We start from the raw sequence: 23705 nt of genomic DNA on the forward strand, positions 1-23705 counted from the left end.
GGCTTTCATCGCCTGCTCTCAGCGGACTGCATTAACAGGGATGGGAGATATGGACTTTGTTCATATTATTCAGCAATGTGAATCGTTCAATATTTACTAATTTTTAATGGGAACAAGGTTTTAAAATGTTTCCGCTTGGTTTCGAACCGGGGACTTTTCGCGTATAAGGCGAACGTGATAACCACTACACTACGGAAACCTGATGCTGCCAACTCCGTGTTAGGGATATAACCCCTCAGCCAAACTAATTTCCGTATTACTGTCCAGGAGCTCATTTCACAGGGATACATTTCCTGCGCTGTATTTCGGAAGGCTGCAGAGAAGGATCGGTGGCGATGGTCAGGCAGGGAATCCCAGAGCATCGCGCTCACACAGACATTTCACTGTTTTTTTTTCATGTGCCTGATATCCGACCGCAGTGTCAATTATGGCGAATCAGGCATGCTCAGATGACATTGTTCACAGAGTGTTTTCTTGCAGCCAAATCACACATTAGAAAACGTGAAATGAGTTGAAGAGATCGGAGCCATTTAAAGTGCTCCCAGTTACTGCAGATCAGGAATTAAAACCTGGCACCGGCTTCAGGTCGATCAGAATGAGGCAATGAATCCGAAAGTGGGAAGAAAAAGGTGCAATTTCCGTCCCTGGGTGGGCTCGAACCACGAACCTTTCGGTTAACAGCCGAACGCGCTAACCGATTGCGCCACAGAAACCGCCCGGTGCTTTTTCTTGCTAGATACACTAAAGCAGCGTGTCACCTAGCCAAAGTTACATGTTGCAGCCACAGAAATGCAATTGTCCACTATCAGTCTTACTTTTCCAGAAATAAAGGATGGGACATTGTTTATGGAAACGGTCTGGTCTCGCTCACAGCATCGATATCACCGCCAACCAGCTCTCCTGCAACCGGCGCGCCCACCGGTGCTTTGTCTGTTATTGAGTCGCACTGTGGGAGAACCTTCACCACACGGACTGCAGCGATTCGAGAAGGCGGCTCACCACCACCTTCTCAAGGGCAATCAGGGATGGGCAATAAATGCCGGCCTCGCCAGTGACACCCACAACCCATGAACGAATGAAGAAAAAGTATTCTGAGCGTCCTGACGCTGATATCAGGTTTTGATGCCTGATCTGCAGTAACTGGGAGCGCTTTAAATGGCTCAGACCTCTTAATTTCACCCACAACATCAGAGTAACTGTTCCAGGGCGACATGCCGACTCAGCTGCGTCTTGGCCGCCTGTCTGCTCAGTCCTTTATTCGCCTCCAATTCCGTTTCCCAAAGCGTATCTACAGATACACAAAGCTCTTTGTCATTTCGGTTCTTTTCGATTTGTCCAGCTCCCGATTGGCAATAATTTGCAAACCTGGTTGCAACCCTCCGCCTTCCATCGTGTCCAGGGATGGGTTATGTGGAGAGACTGGAGAAGCTGGGATTGTTCTCCTTCGAGCAAAAAAAAAGGTTAAGGGGAGATTTAATAGAGGTGTTCAAAATTATGAGGGGATTTTGATAGAATGGATGGGGAGAAGCTATTTCCATTGGCAGGAGGGTCGATAACCAGAGGACACAACCTGCATTTATATAGCACCTTTAATGCAGTAAAACCTCACAAAGTGCTTCACAGGAGCGTTATTAAACAAAACTTGACACTAAGCCACATAAGGAGATATTGGGACAGGTGACCAAAAGCTGAGTCGAAGAGGTCGGTTTTAAGGTATGTGTTAAAGGAGAGAGAGGCGGAGAGGTTTAAGGATGGAATTCCAGAGCTTAGGGCCGAGGCAGCTGAAGACACAGCCGCAAATGGTGGAGCGATTAAAATCGGGGATGCGCAAGAGGCCAGAATTGGAGGAGCACAGAGATTTTTTTTATTCGTTCATGGGATGTGGGCGTCGCTGGCGAGGCCGGCATTTATTGCCCATCCCTAATTGCCCTTGAGAAGGTGGTGGTGAGCCGCCTTCTTCAAACGCTGCAGTCCGTGTGGTGAAGGTGCTCCCACAGTGCCGTTAGGAAGGGAGTTCCAGGATTTTGACCCAGCGACGATGAAGGAACGGCGATATATTTCCAAGTCTGGATGGTGTGTGACTTGGAGTGGAACGTGGAGGTGGTGTTGTTCCCATGCGCCTGCTGCCCTTGTCCTTCTAGGTGGTAGAGGTCGCGGATTTGGGAGGTGCTGTCGAAGAAGCCTTGGCGAGTTGCTGCAGCTGCAGTGCATCCTGTGAATGGTACACACTGCAGCCACATTGCGCTCGTGGTGAAGAGAGTGAATGTTTAGGGTGGTGGATGGGGTGACAATCAAGCGGGCTGCTTTGTCCTGGATGGTGTCGAGCTTCTTGACTGTTGTTGGAGCTGCACTCATCCAGGCAAGTGGAGAGTATTCCATCAAACTCCTGACTTGTGCCTTGTAGATGGTGGAAAGGCTTTGGGGAGTCAGGAGGTGAGTCACTCGCCGCAGAATACCCAGCCTCTGACCTGCTCTTGTGGACACATGATCTCGAAGAGTTGTAAGGCTGGAGGAGGTTACAGTGATAGTGAGGGAGCGAGGGCCATGGTGGGATTTGAAAGCAAGGATGAGAATTTTAAAATCGAGGCGTTCCCGGAGAGGGGGTATGACTGGAGCGTCACACCGTCCCCTCCCGTCTTTACTTCCACATACGTACATTGGGACAGGGCTTGGGCGGATTTTTCTGTGTCTCACTCGGGGCCGCTGAGTCTCCTGCAATCCCCCCGATCACCAACTCACCCAGTTTGTAAATTTAAACCGGAACAAGTGCCTCGCAGAGGGCAAGAGATGAAGGCAAGGCTGGAACCTCTGACAATAAATCTCTTGCCCACCAGCGAGGTTTGTGTACCTGAATCGCTAACTCTTCTTTTAAAGTTTTGACATTCATTGGACGCCACGCGGCACCTCCAGACTTGTCTCTTGCACTCACAGTGAAGCGGAGGGCCGTTTTCACTCGCACCGGCAGCAATTGTGATATCATGAAAAAGATGGCGGAGAAATTCTCCATTTCAGCGAAAATGGAGCGCTGGGGTCCGCTCATGAGTGCAGCGTAAAAGTTGCAACTCGCACCCACGATCCCGAGGGGAATGCCTCTACCGACTGAGCTAGCCAAGCCTGAGGAAACTGTTACTTCCTTGTCTGTTGTTGCAGCGAGCCGGCTGTTGGCTCCGCTCCAAGGGTTCAGTGCAAACCATGAAACAGGTTCTCCTGAATTCCATGGTGTCGAAGGCAACCGAGTAACAAATCGAGCAATGTATTCCGCTCAATCATTGATAATTCCATTCAGATCTTCTGCTTTTCAGCTGCACTTCCCCAAAACATTGCAAATAATTTTGCTCAGTATTTGTTTCGCTTGTTTAATATTTTGTTCTCCGGTTTTGCCAGATTAACATTTCATTTCAATTATCAATGACAGGGAGCAATGAACAATGAACTAGTGAGCAAAGTTCCGTTTATTATTAAAAAGCAGTGATTCCGAAATTATCCAGGCTGATATGAATGGTAAGATAAATAGTGATTTCGACATGATTTAAATACGCAGCCTTCAGAAACTGGAGTCAGACGCGCTGCCGTTTCTCCACGGGGTCTACTGATGGCATAGATTATATATGTATAAAAACTTATTATATCCTTAAATATATAAACATTTGATGCAGTGTTCCCTTGTGGTTGGGAATAGATCATTGCACAAAAATAATTCAAGTCTGTGAGACACTTAATGTTTTCTTTAATCGCCATTAATACGTTCTGTTGCACACTGAAGGAAATGCTAACTTGTTTTCCAAGTGACAATTAAAACGTCAATAAATCTTTGAGCTTTGCATGTCATGAACTTTTATCCCTTCCCATTTTACATACTGTATTTTAGGAGTCTGCTTAAAAATGTTTAGTGCTTATTATACAAGGAATCCGGTGCAGCCGCTGTTAAATTTAAAAAGGTTTGTCGCCCCGTTCACGCATGAACAAACTCGACCCTGGAGGTTTATGGGGAGCAAGTCACTACAACATGCTTCCCTCCGAGGTCAAATCGGGGACTTTCTGCATGTAACTGGCGAACATGATAACCGCTACACTACGGAAAGGACAAACTTTTCGGTCTCAGGTCTGAAGGAAGTGTCTCGGGGAAACATGAACTGCTGAGTCTCTTTACACTGACTCTTTTCACGAATATTTCATCGATCGAAACTATACAAGTCACAGGGAAAAATGTCAAAGTCATTAAACTCCCGAATTAGCCCCAAAATCAATCAATCTCAGTTTTGCAATGTTCAATTGACCCCCGGCCTCAACAGCTTTTTGGGGGTGAGTGTTCCAGATTTCCACTCCCCTTTGTGTGAAGAAGTGCTTCCTGACCTCACTCCTGAACAGCTGAGCTCTAATTTTAAGGTTACGCCCCCTTGTTCTGGACTTTCCCCACCAGAGAAAATAGTCTCTATCTGCCCTGTCAAATCCTTTAATCATCTTAAACACCTCAATTAGATCACCCCTTAATATTCTATACTCAAGGGAATGCAAGTCCAGTCTATGCAACCTGTCCTCATAATTGCTTATCAAGGATAGCCACCAAAAGGGGTTTTACGATGGCTTTTGAGTGCATTGGCTTTTGCCAATGGGTATGTTGGTCCAGGGTTATGATTCTCGCTTCGGGGTTGTTTGTCCAAATATGTGAGAGATCCCGGACGAGCCCTTATTTTACTTTTGATCTTGAACGTCCAAAGACAGAAAAGTACCCAAATCACCTCACATGAGTGAAACAATTCCTATGTTTCATACTATTACCTAACACAACTGCCCAACTTGGTTCTGATGAAAGGTCATTGACCTGAAACATTAACTCGGTTTCTCTCTCCACAGATTCTGCCTGACCTGCTGAGGGTTTCCAGCATTTTCCATGTTATCAGAGTATCAGTTCCCTCATCACCTAACTACACTCCTCCACTAGATGTCGCCTTGTGGGGCAAGCAGGCTCCTTCCACACAGCCAGGTGTTCTGCTTTAGGCATTAATTATAACTATAACTTTTGAACTTGTGAGTTAAAACATATGGCCTTGCCCATTGACCGAAAAGCAGAATGGTGTTTATCTCTCACCAGTACAGCCCTTTCCCGCTGCGTCAGTATGGAATGATACGGAGCAATCGTACAGATGTCACACCTCTCCTGCTTCCCTGTGAAGCTGGTAAGACGAATAGCACACAATGCTGTATGATGCACATACTCACCAACTCTGAATGATTTAAAGGCCTTGTTATGATTGTCAGAGAATTGTTTATATCAAAAGGACAATTAACTTACGAGTATTATGATATCAGCTGCAATCCAAGAGTTTCTGGACTTCAGAATCTACTAGTCTCTATGTTAAACATATGCATGCATATAAAATGAAGCAAATCTGTCTTATGATTGTAGTTTCATTCTCCCAACAGAGATTTATACTTCCTTACTTAAGAGGCAAAAGCTAAAGGTTAATATTACTTCAATATAAAGACTAACTCTTTCCTTACAATCCAGATACCCCAAACTAATATAACACCTCAAACTGATCGAGTTTCTCAAACTAAAATAGTACCTCAAACTAATACAGTACCTCAAACGTATCGAGAACCTGAAACTAATATAATACCTCAAGCTAATACATCGTCTCATACTAATACAGTACCTCAAACTAATACAACACCTTAAACTAATACAAACCGATACAGAACCTGAAACTAATATAATACCTCAAACTAATACAGCATCTTAATCTAATTCAGTAGCTCAAACTAATAAAGTACCTCAAACGATAAAGAACCTGAAACTAATATAGTACCTCAAACTAATACATCATCTCAAACTAATAAATACCTCAAACCGATACAGAGCCTGAAACTAATCGAATACCTCAAACTAATACAGCATCTCAAACTAATACAGTATCTCAAACTAAAAAAGTACCTCAAACTAATACAGTACCTCAAACTAATACAGTACCTCAAACGAATGCAACACCTTAATCTAACACAGAACCTCAAACTGACACAGATTCTGAAAATAATATAACACCACAAACTACTACAACACCTCAAACTAATACAACACCTCAAACTAATACAGCACCTCACACTAATACAGCACCTCAAACTGATACAGCACATCAAATTGATACAGCACCTCAAGCTAATACAGTACCTCGAACTAATATATTACCTCAAATTAGTACAGCATCTTAAACTAACACAGCACTTCAAACTAACGCAGCACCTCAAACTAACACTGTACCTCGAATTAATACAGTGCCTCAAACAAATACAGTACCTCAAACTAATACAGTACCTCAAGCTAATAACGTATCTCGAATTAATACAGTACCTCAAACAAATACAGCACCTCAAACTAATAGTGTTCCTAAAACAAATACAGCACCTCAAACTAATAGTGTTCCTAAAACAAATACAGCACCTCAAACTAATAGTGTTCCTCAAACAAATACAGCACCTCAAACTAATAGTGTACCTCAAACAAATACAACACCTCAAACTAAGAGTGTTCCTCAAACAAATACAGCACCTCAAACTAATACAGTACCTCGTAATAATACTGTACCTCAAACAAATACAGCACCTCAAACTAATTGTGTTCCTAATACAAATACAGGACCTCAAACTAATAGTGTTCCTCAAACAAATACAGCACCTCAAACTAATCGTGTTCCTCAAACTAATACAGCACCTCAAACTAATAGTGTGCCTCAAACAAATACAGCACCTCAAACTAATCGTGTTCCTCAAACTAATACAGCACCTCAAACTAAAAGTGCTCCTCAAACAAATACAGCACCTCAAACTAATAGTGTTCCTCAAACAAATACAGCACCTCAAACTAATAGTGTTCCTCAAACTAATCCAGCACCTCAAACTCATACTGTTCTTCAAACAAATACAGCACCTCAAACTAATAGTGTTCCTCAAACTAATCCAGCACCTCAAACTAATAGTGTTCCTCAAACTAATCCAGCACCTCAAACTAATAGTGTTCTTCAAACAGATACAGCACCTCAAACTAATAGTGTTCCTCAAACTAATCCAGCACCTCAAACCAATAGTGTTCTTCAAACAAATACAGCACCTCAAACTAATAGTGTTCCTAAAACAAATACAGCGCCTCAAACTGATCGTGTTCCTCAAACTAATCCAGCACCTCAAAATAATAGTGTTCCTCAAACAAATACAGCACCTCAAACTAATATTGTTCCTAAAACAAATAGAGCACCTCAAACTAATAGTGTTCCTAAAACAAATACAGCACCTCAAACTAATAGTGTTCCTCAAACAAATACAGCACCTCAAACTAATAGTGTTCCTCAAACAAATACAGCACCTCAAACTAATAGTGTTCCTCAAACAAATACAGCACCTCAAACTAATAGTGTTCCTCAAACAAATACAGCACCTCAAACTAATAGTGTTCCTCAAACAAATACAGCACCTCAAACTAATAGTGTTCCTCAAACAAATACAGCACCTCAAACTAATAGTGTTCCTCAAACAAATACAGCACCTCAAACTAATAGTGTTCCTCAAACTAATACAGCACCTCAAACTAATAGAGTTCCTCAAACTAATCCAGCACCTCAAATTAATAGTGTTCCTCAAACAAATACAGCACCTCAAACTAATAGTGTTCCTCAAACTAATCCAGCACCTCAAATTAATAGTGTTCCTCAAACAAATCCAGCACTCAAACCAATAGTGTTCCTCAAACAAATATCTCACTTCAAACTAATAGTGTTCCTCAAACAATACAGCACCTCAAACTAATAGTTCAACTCAAACAAATACTGTACCCCAAAGCTAACCATTAACTGAAATGTCAAAGTCCGACCAGGACAAGCAGGTTGACCTTGACAGGCGGCGGATCTGTTCAGAGGATATTAAGCTGCAGGAGAAAGTCCCGTTCAGGAGCTGCAATTGTATTCAATTAATTTCGAGTCTTTTCTCAACATTAGAGCAGAGAAACACGTGGTGCGTAATATCACCGCAGGGCCTTCCATTGTCGGCATAATTCAGTGCAACATCCCCAGTACATTTCGTCTGAAGCTCATCACTAGATGCCTTTCAAGTAACCTTTGCTGATTTGTTGCAGTTCAGTTTGGGTTTGAATGGAGTTGTTTCTTTACCAGCATAGCTTTATTGGGGCGAGGGGTATTTGAGTTTGTACCGGGCAATCTGTAGCTGTCCATTGCTAATTGATCTTCAATTGACACAATACATTTCAATTAAACTATCACAAAAAGACGGACTATTCCTGCACCCACTCCCCGCCCCCCCTCCAATGTTCCAACTTACTCCATTTCTCCATCGCTGCTTCTGCCAATCTCTCACTCTGTCTCTAATTATAAATCTGTCTATCGTGCTCTCTTTCTCCGAATTTTATGTTTCTTTATCTCTTTCAACTATATCCATTGTTATTTTCACCTTATTAAAAATCAATATCAATCTCCTTCGACCGATTCGAATGTATCATTGTCTCTCCACTGCTTTAAATGTATTTTTTCTATCTATCTATCTTTCTATCCATCTACCTCTCCATTCATCTATCTCTCTACCTATATATCTCTCTATCCATCTATCTCGCTATCCATCTGCCTATCTATCTATCTTTCTATCTATATATCTCTCTATCCATCTATCTATCCATCCATCTATCTATCCATCCATCTGTTTAACTATCTACCTATCTATCTATCTCTCTATCAACCTATCTATCCATCTATCGATCTATCTATCTATCTATCTATCTTTCTATCTATCTATTCATCTATCTCACTATCTATCTATCTCTCTATCTATCTATCTCTCTATCCATCTATCTAATTATCCATCTGTCTCTCGATCCATCTACCTATCTATTTATCTTTCTATCTATATATCTCTCTATCCATCTATCTATCCATCCATCTATTTAAATATCTATCCATCTATATATCTCTCTATCCATCTATCTAGCCATCCATCTATCTATCTATATATCTCTCTATCCAACTCTCTCTATCTATACATCTCTCTAGCCATCTATCTATATGTAGACTTACCTATCTATCGATCTCTATCTATCCATCTATCTATCTATATAGCTATCTATCTGTTTACCTTTATCTCCCTATGTCTCTATATCTGTTTCTCACTCCACCTGTTTATTGCTCTGTTGTTGTTTCTCTATCGCTTTCTGACTCTCCTTCTTCATTACTCAAGTTTATCAAATGGCTTTCTAATCTTTGTCAAAAAAATGCAATATTAAAGCATGAGGTAAATTAGCAAATTACAAGGTGGGGTGGACTCAGTATGTCGGTCTGTGAAGACGTCACCGAGCACTCTTCCTTCTTCAGGCTGCTGATCACAGAAGTCTCCCTGAGCAGCTTCTGGAAGAAGAAGCGCGATCACTTCTCGTCCTGCTCCACGGAGTGGACTCTGGAACGAAAGATAATCTTTGAGGTCCCTTTAACTGGATGGATCACACCGTGAGATCACAGCATGAGGCCCCTTTAACTGGACGGTTCATACCGTGAGATACGGTCTGTATTGTACTGTATTGCTTCGAAATTGTGAAATTTAGTTTTAACTCTGTGTATTCTTAAAATTTATGCAGTAATATATGTTTTGTAATAAAAAAAATTCGCAGAAACTTTCGAATCAAACGGGTATCGACCCTCCACACGTTATCCATTGCTCCACTGGGCCAGTTTTCAAAAAGCATGCAATAACTCACACTCCCAGTGCGCTGGAGAATGAGCAGTTACCGAGTCAGTTTCGGTCATGCCCACGCGATTCCGCGAGTCCGGAAGTGTCAAAAGGTGCACGGTGAACAATCACCAAAGAGAGAGACATAAGCTGCTTCCTTTCGATCGATCAGCTTGTGGAGCGGAGGACTATAGTACAATTAACAGATCAAAGTTTGCTGGTTCGAAGTAATAAACGTGCTTTTGGAGTAAGTAGCTCAAAGCCATTCTCTTAACTTTACATGCAGCCTATAGCTTAACATGTTGGCGCTGAGGCACAGGAGACCACTTTTCCTTTGTCAAACCTTAAAGCTTTCTGTGTCTGTCAGAACACGGCTGTTTTGCTCGAGCATTTGCCTCTGCTCACCAGCAGGGAGTGCCTTTGAGCAACAACACTTCAAACCGCTTTCAGGCAAAACAGTCTTCGATCAGGCAGACAGACAGGGCTGTCGCTGCTCCCTCAAGCTCGGGGCCGCTGTTCCTTTCCTGTGATCTCGTCTACCTTCCGCAGGCTCGGGCTCTTCTCAGCATCATTCACGATTACTGTGGCTTCCCGTTCGACTGTTGCTCACTTGCTGATGCTCGATACCACCGATTGGAGCAAAGTATTGATTGTCGTCAGGGAGGGGGCCAACCCAAGGCAAGATTTCTCTGCTGATCGTGGAGCTGCTTGGAGGCGAGTGCGAAACAACGACTGTGAAGGGCATTGAATAAAGGGGGCAGTAGCAACATGGATACAGAATCGGCAAAGGGACAGGAAACAGAGTTGTGGTGAACTGTTGTTTTTCGGACTGCAGGGATGTGGACAGTGGTGTTCCCCTGGGGTCGGTGCTGTGACCACTTCTTTCCTTGACATATATTAATGACTTGAACTTGGGTATACAGGGCACAATTTCCAAATTTGCAGATGACACCAAACTGGTAAGGGTTAAGAACAGTGAGGAGGACAGTGATAAACTTCAGGAGAATATATACAGACTGGTTGCATGGGCGGACACATGGAAAATGAAATTTAACGAAGAAAAATGCGAATTGATGCATTTCGGCAGGAAGAACGAGGAGAGGCAATATAAACTAGAGGGCACAATTCTAACAGTGATACAGTAAGAGAGAGATCTGGGGGTATATGTGCACATATCATTGAAAGTGGCAGGGCAGGATGAGAAAGTGGTTAAAAAAAAATACGGGATCCTGGGCTTTATAAATAGAGGCAGAGAGTACTAAAGTATGGAAGTCACGATGAACCTTTATAAAACACTGGTTCAGCCACAACTGGAGTATTATGTCCACTTCTGGGCGCCGCACTTTTGGAAAGATATGAAGGCGTTCAAGAGGGTGCAGAAGAGATTTACTAGAATGATTCCAGGGATGAGAAACTTTAGTTACGTGGATAGACTGGAGAAGCTGGTATTGTTCTTCTGGGAATAGAGTCGGTTGCAAGGAGATTTGATAGAGATTTTCAAAACCATGAAGTGTTTAGACAGAGTATATAGGGAGAAATCGTTCCCATTTGCAGAAGGGTGAAGGACCAGAGGACATAGATTTAAGGTGATTGGCAAAAGAACCAAAGACGACATGAGGAAAAACGATGGGGCGAGGAAGTGGGACCAGCTGGATTGCTCTTGCATAGAGCTGGTGTAGACTCGATGGGCAGAATGGCCTCCTTCCGTGCTGTCACCTTTCGATGATTCTGGTCGAGTGTTCGCTGAGCATGTGAGAGATGGCAGGATAGATTCTTGCATTCTCCACTCACCTTTTGACTTGGGTCAATTGTCCAAAAACAAAACTGGCGTCAGTTTTCAGCGAGCCCATGGTCCATGTACTTCTTAAGCTTCACTGCGTGCTACGGTACAGAGAGGTCAAGGGGCAGCAAATCTTTTGGTGTGCTGCAGGAAGAAAAAAAATTGATTTTGGTCTTGAGCAAAGATGGAAAAAAAAAGCTTAATAACGCCTTCTCTGAGGATTGAACTCAGGACCTTCAGATTATGAGACTGACGCGCTGCCTGCTGCGCTAAGAAGGCACTTGATGCATAAATATCGAGGCAGCACTATCAAGTAGGACAGTTTGCAAGGTGTAAAATCATAAACTAATCGGCAGTTTGCAAAAACTCTCCATCCAGGTGGAAATCGAACCAACAATCTTCTGAACTTTGGTCAGACACGTTCCCCATTGCTCGACTGGCCAAAGGTGTGGAGAGTAAATCGGAGCTCACACGCTCACAGCGCTGCGGTATGAGCAGGTACCGAGTCAGTCTCGGTCAAGCCCACGCGACGCCACGAGTCCGGGAGTGTCAAAAGGCGCACGGTGAGCAATCACCAAAGAGAGGGTCCTTTGCTGCTTCCCTTCGATAGCTCAGCTGGTAGTGTGGAATATTTGTAGAGATTAAAACTTGAAAGCAAAATCACTCTTAAATCGTTGGTTTAATTCTGGCTCAAAATAACGAACGTGCTTTTGGAGTAAGCGGTATTAAGCTCAAGGCCGCTTTCTTCACATTACAGACTGCTGACTGCTTAAAATGTTGGCGCTTTTCCTTTCTCAAACCTGAAAGCTGTTTTGCTCCAGCATTTGCCTCTGCTCACCAGCAGGGAGTGCCTTTGAGCAACAACACGTCAAACCGGACATCACTTTCAGGCAAAAAAAGACTTCTGTCAGTCTTTCGGACAGGTCTCTCGCAATGTTTTTTTTTATTTTCAAAATATACTTTATTTCATAAAATTTAAGGACACATAAAGTTCAGGGGAAATGTCTCAATTTTAATTCAAAACAATACAAAACAGATCGCACACACTATGATCCCATTATTTCAATGCAATACACAGTACATGTCTTAAAATACATTCTGTATAATAAAAGGTGGGATGGCTTTACACGATGCTCTTTCCCCATAGAGCCCTTGTATAGGCCGCACCATGCCTCAGTGCATCCCGCAGCACATTCCCCTGGACCTTGGAGTGTGTCAGTCGGCAACACTCGCTCGTGGACCGCTCCTTCAGCTGGGAGACCAGAAGGTTTCCAGAGGACCAAAGGGCCTCCTTCACCGAGTTGATGGTCTTCCAGCAGCTGTTGATATCTGTCTCGGTGTCCGTCCCGTGGAACAGCCCGTAGAGCACAGCGTCCTGTGCTACCGAGGTGTTGGGGATGAACTGGGACAGAGACCAACGCATTTCTCTCCACATATTCTGCGTGAAGGACCAATCCATCAGGATACGCACGATGGTCTCATCCCCGTTGCAGCCTTGAAGGCAGCTTGAGGTGGTGCAGAGATTTTGTCCATGTTGGAATGCCCGCACTGGGAGCGCGGATCTCACCACCATCCAGACCACATCCTGGTATCTGTTGGTCAGTTCCGGCGACGAGATGTTCTGCCAAATGGCATCGACCGTCTGGTCGGGGATCTGCCTGATCGGATTCATCCTCTCCTTTTCCTGCAGGACCCCCAGAACGTTCCTCGTCAACCACTGTCTGACGGCCTTGTGGTCGAAGTGGTTTCTCCTCAGGATCTTCGCCACCTGGGGCAGGTAGGGTGGGGTGGTCGAGCTGGACGGTACGTCCTTCGTCTCCTCGGCCAGCATGGCCAGACCCAGTTTTCTCAATGTTTTCGACAGGAGAAACTCAGCACATAGTGACACTTGGTGTTTGTGTACCGGGACTCCACACACATCCTGAGGAAGCCACACACAAAGGTGGCCATCAGGATCAGGTCAGTATTGGTGACGCTTCTGTCCCCTTTGTTTGGAGCTTTGTACATGGTGTCCCTGTGGGCGCGTTCTACCTTGGACCTCCAGAAAAAGTGGAAGATAGCTCGGGTGACCGTGATGACGGAGTTGTGGAGAATGGGCCAGACCTGGGCCATGTAGAGCAACACCGCGAGTACCTCACACCTTATCACCAGGTTCCTGCCTGTTATTGAGAGAGAGTGTCCCACCAACATTCCAAGCTTCTGATTGGCCTTGGCGAACCGCTCCTCCCATTGCTTGGTGGAGGCCTGGGGCCCCATGAACCAGCTCGCAAGTACCATCAGTTAGTCGGACCTGACGGTGAAGAGGACAAACGATCGGGTCTCCCACCTGCCATAGAACATGGCCTCACCCTTACTGTAGTTCACTCTGGACACCGAGGCCAGTTCGAAACGATCGCAGATGCCCATCAATCTGTGGACCGACTGCTGATCGGAACAAAAGGCAGTGACGTCATCCATGTACAGGGAGGCCGTAATCTGAGAGCCTCCGCTTCCTGGGATCGTCAGCCCCCTGATACTTGTGTTCTTCCTGACGGACGGGGCAAACGGCTCGATACCACATATGAACAAGTCCATGGAGAGAGGACAGCCCTGCCTGACTCCAAATCTGATCAGAAAACTCTCCGACTCCAGCCCATTGATTAGGACTGCGCTATGAAGGTCCACATGGAGCAGTCAGGTCCAATTGGACATTTCCTCCCCAAAGCCCATTTTGGACAGCACATTCATCATGTATGTTTTGGATATTCTGTCAAAGGCCTTGTCCTATTCCGGGCTGATGAGGCAGGTGTTCACCCCCCTTTCCTACATGTAGACGATCGTATACCTGGACAGTACCAGGCTATCAGAGACTTTCTGCCGGGTACAGTACAGGTCTGATCCGGGTGGATCACCTGCTCCAGAGCGGACTCGAGCCTGTTGGCGATGGCCTTCGACAGAATCTTGTAGTTGACATTTAGCAAAGAAATGGGTCGCCAATTTTTGAATTCCCCCTCTCCCTCTTCTGCTTGTAGATGACAGTGATGATGCCTTTCCTCATGGACTCTGAAATGCTGCCTGCCAGAAGCATACCCCCGTACACATCCAGTAGCTCTTGGCCAGTCCAATCACACAGAGCCGAGTACAACTCAACCGGTAAGCCATCGCTCCCCGGAGTTCTACTCTTCTCCAAAGACCGGACGGCCTTTGTCAGCTTCTCCAAGGTCAATGGCCGATCCAGGCGCTCCTGTTCGCTGTCCTCTAAGACATCCGTAATAGAGGACAGGAAGGATTGGGAGGCCGTGGTGTCTCTGGGCTTTGCGTCATACAGACCGGCATATAAAGATTTTCTGATACTCAGTATGTCGGTCTGTCAAGGCGTCACCGAGCCGTCTTCCTCCTTCAGGCTGCTGATCACCAGAGGTCTCTCTGTGCAGCTTCTGGACGAAGAAACGCGAACACTTCTCGCCCTGCTGCACGGAGTGGACTCTGGACCGAAAGGTGATCTTCGAGGCCTCGGAGGTGAAGATCGAGACTTGCTGGCCCTTCAACTCCCTGAGTCCTTTCCCGACATCGATCCCCATCGACTGCAGCTGGAGCAGATCCTGCATGCTTTTCTGGATCTGGGACAATTTCCTCTGTCTCTCTCTCGTCCCTTTAACTGGACGGGTCAAACCGTGAGATCAGAGGGTGAGGCCCCTTTAACTGGACATGTCAAACCGTGAGATCAGAGAGTGAGGCTCATTTAACTGGACGGGTCAAACCGTGAGATCAGAGGGTGAAGCCTCTTTAACTGGACGGGTCACACCGTGAGATCATAGCGTGCGGCCCCTTAAACTGGAGGTGTCACACCGTGAGATCACAGGGTGAAGCCTCTTGAACCGGACGGGTCACACGGTGAGATCTCAGGGTGAGACTGCTTTAATTGGACGAGTCACAACGTCAGATCTCAGGGTGAGGTCCCTTTAACTGAATGGGTCACACCGTGAGATCTCAGGGTGAGACCGCTTGAACTGGATGTGTCACACCGTGAGATCATGAGGTGAAGTCCCTTTAGCTGGATGTGTCACAACGTTAGATCTCAGGATGAGGCCCCTTTAACCGGACGGGTCACACCGTGAGATGACAGTGTGATGCCCCTTTAAATGGACAGGTCACACCGAGCGATATTCGGGTAAGGCTCTGTGATTCCAGGTGGTATTTCCTAGCTCGGCTAATTTAAATATGTGAGGTGACGAGAGTGTTGGAGAAATGAAGGCTTGAGATGGCAGAAGCACAGGGTCTCAGCAGCAGTGGGACCAGGACTGTACTTTGTAACTGGTGCAGGGAAACAGCAGTGGGAACGGAAATCACAAAATCACAAGAGACTTAGAGGTCCATGTGTATGGATCATTAAAATATTATGGACAGGTACAGAAAATAATCAATAAAGGATAATGGGATGCTGGCCTTTATATATAGAGGACCAGAATACAATGGGGTAGAAGTTATACTACAAATATACAAAGCCCTGATTAGACCACACCTGGAGTACTGTGTTCAGTTCTGGATACCACACTTTAGGAAGGTCACATTGGCCTTGGGAGTGCAACGCAGATTTACTAGAATGTTACCTGGACATTGAGGGGGATAATTGGATAGGACCTGTTTTTGGGCGGGTGCAGCACGATCCGCTATTACCCCGCGCCCAATGGGCCCTGCGCAGGCAGGACAAGATTTTCGTCAGCCCTGAGGACTCACCTGCAATCTGCGTTGGAAATCAGCGTTGAACGAGGATTCCATGCAATTCGCACTTTCCACCAGCAGGGGGTAGCTCCTATTTCTTAAAGGCAGGCTGTCTGTTAGAAATCTCTTCAAGGGAGCGAGTACCTGTTATTTGCTGAATAGAACAGACTGCTGTCTGCACGGAGTCTGAACGGAGATCAGACATCGCACGTGTAAAGCACAGATACAGGTCCCATCCCTATTTTTAAATACTGATGAGTTAATTAAAAATATTAAATAAAGGTTGCACACCAGTAAATCCCACATCCTCCAATCTGCAGGCCAGACCTCACCAATGTGCCGGCCTGAGACTCCGTGCACCAAGGTTCTCTGCTGATGCACCAGAGGCCTTGGTGTAAGAGGTGGACTGAAGGAGGGGCATCCGATATCCACGGTGGGCAAGAGGTCCTCCAGACATACACCCAAAAGGTAGTGGGAGGCAGTCGGGGATGAGGTCAATGCCAGGTGCACAGCATCATGAACATGGATGCAGTACAGGAAGAAATTCAATGCTTTGACATGAGTGGTCAAGGTGAGTGAGGTCAACTGTCAAGTAGCGCCTCCAACCAACTACACCACCAGCCGCACCCATTGCTCCATGCACTACACCCCCCATCACCCACATAGCAACAAACTCTTTCCTTCAGTACTCAACCCTCTCACCATTACACATTATCACCGTTGCAAGCAGCACACCCACAACTCACAGGCCACACACACTGGCAGCTATTCAACCATGATCGGAACATCACCCGCTTTCTTGCAGGAGAAGCTGGCACATATCAGGAGACAGCGAGTGGCCGTGGCATTTTGCCCCTCGAGCCTTTTCTACCATTCGATCAGATCAGGGTGGACCTGTAATCTGACTCCATATACCCGCCTTAGCCCCATATCCCTTTATACCCTTGGTTCACAGAAATCCATCAATCTCAGATTTAGAATTCTGGATTGAGCTGGAATGAACTGCCGTTTGCAGAGGAGTATTCCAAACTTCTCCCACCCTTTGTACGTAGAAGGATTTCTTAATTTGACTCCTGCACGTCCTGGCTCTAATTGTTATGCTCAGTCCCTGCATCCGAGCTGAGGTACGAAATGAGTACTTTACCTGTATCGTTACCAAGGAAGAAGATGCTGCCAAGTTACAGAAAAAGGGAGGTAGTTGAGATACTGGATAGGCTAAAAATTGATAGAGGAATTACAAAAAAGGCTGGCTGTACTTAAATAAATAATTCACCCGGTCCAGCTGGGATGCATTCATGATTGCTGAGGGAAGTAAGGGTGGAAATTGCAGAGATTCTGGCCATAATCTTCCAATCATCCGTAGATATGGGGGTGGTGCCCGAGGACCGGAGAATTGCAAATGTTACATCCTTATTCAAAAAAGGGTTTAAGGATAAACCCGGCAACTACTGGCCAGTCAGTTTAACCTCGGTGGTGGGGAAGCTTTTAGAAACGATAATCCGAGACAACATTAATTGTCACTTGGAAAAGTGTGGATGAGTAAAGGAAAGCCAGCACGAATTTGTTAAAGGCAAATCGTGTCTAACTAACTAGACTGAGTTTTTTGATCAGGTAACAGAGGGTTGATGAGGGCAATGCAGTTGATGTGTATATGGACTTTCAAACGTTGTTTGATAATGTTCCACATAATAGGCTTGTCAGCAGAATTGAAGCCCAAGGAATTAAAGGGGCAGTGGGAGCATGGATATGAAATTGGCTCAGTGACAGTAAACAGAGAGTGGGAGTGAACGGTTGTTCTTCAGACTGTAGGAAGTGTTCCCCAGGGGTTGGTATCAGGAACAATGCTTTTCTTGATATATATTAATGATTTGGAATTGGGTGCACAGGGCACAATTTCAAAATTTGCAGATGGCTCAAAAATTGGAAGTGTAGTGAACAGTGAGGAGGATAGTGTAGATTTCAAGAGGACAAAGACAGGCTGGTGGAATGGGCGGACACATGGCAGATGAAATTAACGCAGAGATTTGCGAAGTGATACATTTTGGCTGGAATAAAGAGGAGAAGCAATATAAACTAAATGGTACAATTCTAAAGGGGATGCAGGAAAAGAGAGTCTTGGGGGTATATGTGCACAAATCTTTGAAGGTGGCAGGATAGTTTGAGAAATCGGTTAAAAAGCCATGTGGTGTCAAGGGCTTTATAAATACAGACATGGAGTGCAAAAGAAAGTAAGTTATGTGGAACCTTTATAAAACACTGGTTCGACCACAACTGGAGTATTGTGTCCAATTCTGGGCACCACACTTTAGGAAGGATGTGATGAAGATAGAGAGGGTGCAGAAAAGATTTACGACAATGGTTCCAGGGATGAGGGACTTCAGTTACGTGGAGAGTCTGGAGAAGCTGAGGTTGTTCTCCTTGGAGCAGAGAAGGTTAAGAGGTGATTTGATAGAAGCGTTCAAAATCGTTTCAGGTGATTGGCAAAATAACAAAAGGCGACATGAGGAAAAACTTTTTTTACGCAGCGAGTGGTTATGATCTGGAATGAGCTGCCTGAAAGGGTGGTGGAAGCAAATTCAATCATGGCCTTCAAAAAGGAATTGGATAAATACTTGAAGCGAAAAACTTTGCAGGGCTACGGGGTAGAGCGGGGGATTGGGACTAACTGGATTGCTCTTGCAAAGAGCCGGCACGGGCTCGATCGGCCGAATGGCCTCCTGCTGCGCTGTAACCATTCTATGATTCTCTGATTTTGAAGTGTAGTCATTGTGGTAATGTAGTAAATGCTGCAGCCAATTTGTACACAATAAGATCCCACATATTACAATGAGATGAATGACTAGAAAATCGGTTTTAATGAAGATCGTTGAGGGATAAATATTGCTCAGGACACCGGGGAGAACTAGCCCGCACTTTTTCGAATAATGCCGTGGGATCTTTTACATCTACCTCGGAAGGCAGATGGAGCTTCGGTTTAACGTCTCGTCTGCAAGGCGGCATCCACAACAGTGCAGCACTTCCTCAATACCACCCCTTCGACAGTACAGCGCTCCTTCACTACTGCCCCTCCGACAGTGCAGAACCTCCTCAATACTACCCCTTCAACAGTACAGCGCTCCTTCACTACTGACCCTCCGACAGTGCAGCACTTCCTCAATACTGCTCCTTCGACAGTACAGCGCTCCTTCACTACTGACCCTCCGACAGTGCAGCACTTCCTCAATACTACCCTTTCGGCAGTACAGCGCTCATTCACTACTGACCCTCCGACAGTGCAGCACTTCCTCAATACTGCCCCTTCGACAGTACTGCGCTCCCTCAGTACTGATCCTCCATCGGTACTGTGTTCCCTCAATCCAGCACTCCATCAGTACTGCCCCTCCGACAGTGCAGCATTCCCTCAGTACTGACCCTCCGACAGTGCAGCACTCCCTCAGTACTGACCCTCCGACTGTACAATGCTCCCTCAGAATTGCACTGTAGTGTCTGCCCGGATTATGTGTTCAAGTCTCTGGAGTTAGACTTGAATTCACAACCTTCTAACTCAGAGGCGAGACTGCGACCACTGAGCCACGTCTGACACCTGAAAGGGGGAGAGGGAGATGGAGGGGCTCAGGTTGTGCTTTCTGGAACGTGGATATGGCTGAAGGCACGGGTGTCAAAAGTAGGGTAAATGGAGTGCGGGTGCACAAGCGACCATAGGTGGAGGAGCAGAGTGTTTGGGAGGGGGTGTCGTAATGGAGGAAGTTACAGAGATCGGGAGGGGTGAGGCCCTGATGGATTTAAATGTAAGAAAGAATAAAAATAAACTACAGGCTTAGGAGACTGGAATCCAATGCAGGACAGTAAAGGCTTTGGTGATTGGTGAGAGACTCACCAATCAAAAAGCCAGCGGTGGGGATGGAATCTGTGACTTCCCAGTTTTTAACTGGAGGAAATGTTGACTCATCTAAAGCAGAAAGTGTGGGCCTGAAAACACAAAGACATTGGAAGGGTCAATGGAGTTGGTGCTTTTTCAGCGTCTATCTGAAAGCTGCTCCAAGTCTGTGGACGATGTCACCAAAGGGCAGCATGTGGATGAGGAAGAGGAGGGATCCAAGGACTGAACTTTTAGTAACATCAGAGATAACTGTGATAGGGTGGGAAGAGAAGCTTCGCCTGGCTCTGATCAGATAGGTTAGTGGAACCAAGTGAGTGTCGTCCCACCAGAAGAGGCCAGTGTCCGATGGATGAGGAGGTGACGGGTGGGTTGTCTGTGGGTGTAGAGATGGGGAAGCGCTGGCCATGGAGGGCATTAAACCCAAGGATAAGAATTATAAAAGTAATGGATACGGGACCGGAAGCAATTGAGGGTCAATAAGGCCGAACAGGACCTGGTGCTGGTTGGACACGGACTACACAGTTTTGGAGATTTATGGAAGATGGAGGTTGTGTGGCCGGTCAGGAGTGCATTGGGGGAATGGAGTCTGGAGGAGACAGAGGCATTGATGAGGGTTTCAATGGCAACGGGCTGAGGAAGGAATGGAGGCGGGTGAGGGAATCACGGGGCCGTTGTGATGGAGGTCACTTCGGGTCATGAGCTCAGCTCGGTGTTACACGGGGCCAATTTTACTGGAGACGTTAACCAATGTAGAATAAACGGGGAAACATCCGCAGTAAAATAGCGGAGAGAGGAATGTCAATGGGACACGTTCAGTGTCCGTCCCCTAATATCACCCACATTCATTTCTAGGCTGCAATCCTCAACCTGCCCTTTAACTGTCCTCGTGTCAGAGACTCACAATTCATATTTTAACTGGGAAATTGCAGGAACAGAGTGAAACGGGTCTGCTTGTGTCCCTGGATTCAGTCCACACTGTGGAGAAATCGGTCTAAATTATAAATGAATCACCAGGTGTGAACATGGTCAATAAAGTTATATAAAAACCGTAAATGGAGCAGCGCATTATTGTTGGATCAGTCCTGTATGAGAACAGATTTAAACTTTATTCCTGAGAGAGATCTGATTAAGTTAATAACCTGGGCTTTGAGATGTTTGTGTTTTATTCACCACATTATTTACATCGGAGTCAAAGCTGCTGATATAATGTGTTTGTTAAACTGACTGTAACTAACAGCAATGGTCAGGGGTAAAACCGTGTCAGTGGAGACATATCCCCTGTATAAATCAGGGCTTGTTGGTATAGATCAGCTCAGAGTGCCTGCCAGAACTGTGTTACCGAGGGCAACAGAAGTCAATGCTTCTCACCGAAATGGGATATCCAATAATGATTCAGATAACACGCATTTATTATCCTGTTCTTGCAGCCATTGGAGTTCCGGGTAAGCCGTTATCTCATCTGTTAATGGTGTAAATCGGTGTTACCTCTGCTGCTGTACTTGGAAAATTGTTCCTTCACCCTGCATATTTTACACAGTTACCTGTTCTGTTTTGTTGGTTGAATAATGGAATGTGTTAAGTCTTTGCTCTTTCGATCTTGTAGGAGATGCATTTTTTTCTATATTCGTTCATGGGATGTGGGCGTCGCTGGTGAGACCGGCATTTATTGCCCATCCATAATTGCACTTGAGAAGGTGGTGGTGAGCCGCCTTCTTGAACCGCTGCAGTCCGTGCGGTGAAGGTTCTCCCACAGTGCTGTTAGGAAGGGAGTGCGGGGATTTTGACCCAGCGGCAATGAAGGAACGGAGATATATTTCCAAGTCAAGATGGTGTGTGACTTGGAGGGGAACGTGCAGGTGGTGTTGTTCCCACGCGCCTGCTGCTCTTGTCCTTCTAGGTGGTAGAGGTCGCGGGTTTTGGAGGTGCTGTCGAAGAAGCCTTGGCGAGTTGCTGCACCGGTGATGAAGCGAGTGAATGTTTAGGGTGGTGGACAGGGTGCCAATCAAGCGGGCTGTTTTATCTTGGATGGTGTCGAGCTTTTTGAGTGCTGTTGTAGCTGCACTCATCCAGGCAAGTAGAGAGTATTCCATCACAGTCCATATATCCGTAATGAACATTGTATATCCAACACTGGCATTGTCACTGGATTTTTCTCTGTACTGAATGTATTGCAATCAGGTGTCTGGGCTAAGAGTTGATATGAGACCATCAGGAGCTGATAACAGTTTCTTGTTGTTGAACTAACCTGTCCTGGAATAAGTTTTCATCAATGTGTCTTCAGTGATTGATAATGAGACAGCTCACGGTCTCAGTGTTTACAAGGAGGCAGCGCGTGTCTTCCATCCCCAATAACATGTTTCAGTTTAACTGGGATTTCAATGTATTTATTTGTGATCACTGTTATGAAATATTATTTCATTATGTGTGTATCTGACGCCGCTTCAGATGTCTGGCTACTGAACTGAGTTTGCTGCTGAATCTTTCACATCTCCTTCTCTGCTTCACTGTGGATGAATGCGCTAACTGTAACTGGACTTCACTGTGAAATTAAATGTTTTGATATTATGCTGCATTAATGACTTGGATGAAGGGACCGAATGTATGGTTGCTAAATTTGCTGATGACACAAATGAAGGTAGGAAAGTAAGTTGTGAAGAGGACGTAAGGAATCTGCAAAGGGATATAGATAGGTTAAGTGCGTGGGCAAAAATTTGACAGCTGGAGTATAATGTGGGAAAATGTGAACTTGTCCACTTTGGCAGGAGGAACAGAAGAGCAGTATATTATTTAAATGGAGGGAGATTGCAGAACTCTTAAGTGCAGAGGGACCTGGGGGTCCTCGTACAAGAATCTCAAAAAGTTAGTCTGCAGATACAACAAATGATTAGGAAGGCAAATGGAACGTTGTCATTTATTGCAAGGGGAATGTAAAATAAAAGTAGAGATGTTTTGCTCCAGTTGTACAGGGCATTGGTGAAACCACATCTGGAATACTGCGTGCAGTTTTGGTCTCCTTATTTATGAAAGGACATAATTGCATTGGAGGCGGTTCAGAGAAGGTTCAATCGACTGATTCCTGGGATGAGGGAGCTATCTTATGAGGAAATGTTGGACGAGTTGGGCCTGCACACACTGGAGTTTAGTAGAATGAGAGGTCGTCATATTGAAACATACAATATCCTGAGGGGACCAGAAGGCGTAGATGTTGAGAGGGTGTTTCCCCTTATGAGAGAGACTGGAACCAGGGGTCACAGTTTAAAACTAAGGGGCCTCCCATTTAAGACGGAGATTATGAGATTTTTTTCTCTCCGAGGGTCCTGAGTCTGTGGAACTCCCTTCCCCAGAGAGCGCTCGAGGCAGGGTCATTGAGCATTTTTAATGCTGAGTTAGATAGATTCCCGATTAACAAGGGAGTCAAAGGTTATAGGAGGTAAACGGGAAAGTAAGATTGAGGTCACATTCAGTTCAGCCCTGATCTTAAAAAATGGCAGAGCAGGCCTGACGGGCCGAATGGCTTAATCCTTCTCTTAATTCGTATGTCCGTATGTTCGTAGTTTGCACTGTATCTGCTGGAATCAGGAGTCCTTCTATTTATCTGTAGATAATAAGTGTGATGTTAGCGGCTTG

The 23705-nt window shown here is 45.4% G+C and overlaps 3 non-coding genes across 3 annotated transcripts; all 3 read right to left on the minus strand.

Moving 5' to 3' along the window:
- Positions 1 to 126: 126 nt before the first annotated feature.
- trnai-uau (transfer RNA isoleucine (anticodon UAU)) lies at positions 127 to 199 on the minus strand. Its single transcript has one exon. It is a non-coding gene; the product is annotated as a tRNA-Ile (tRNA).
- Positions 200 to 639: 440 nt separating this feature from the next.
- trnan-guu (transfer RNA asparagine (anticodon GUU)) lies at positions 640 to 713 on the minus strand. The gene has a single exon. It is a non-coding gene; the product is annotated as a tRNA-Asn (tRNA).
- Positions 714 to 11703: 10990 nt separating this feature from the next.
- On the minus strand, positions 11704 to 11776 carry trnam-cau (transfer RNA methionine (anticodon CAU)). Its single transcript has one exon. It is a non-coding gene; the product is annotated as a tRNA-Met (tRNA).
- Positions 11777 to 23705: the final 11929 nt, after the last annotated feature.

This window comes from Heptranchias perlo, unplaced genomic scaffold, assembly GCF_035084215.1.
Source record: "Heptranchias perlo isolate sHepPer1 unplaced genomic scaffold, sHepPer1.hap1 HAP1_SCAFFOLD_129, whole genome shotgun sequence".
Taxonomy (NCBI): domain Eukaryota; kingdom Metazoa; phylum Chordata; class Chondrichthyes; order Hexanchiformes; family Hexanchidae; genus Heptranchias; species Heptranchias perlo.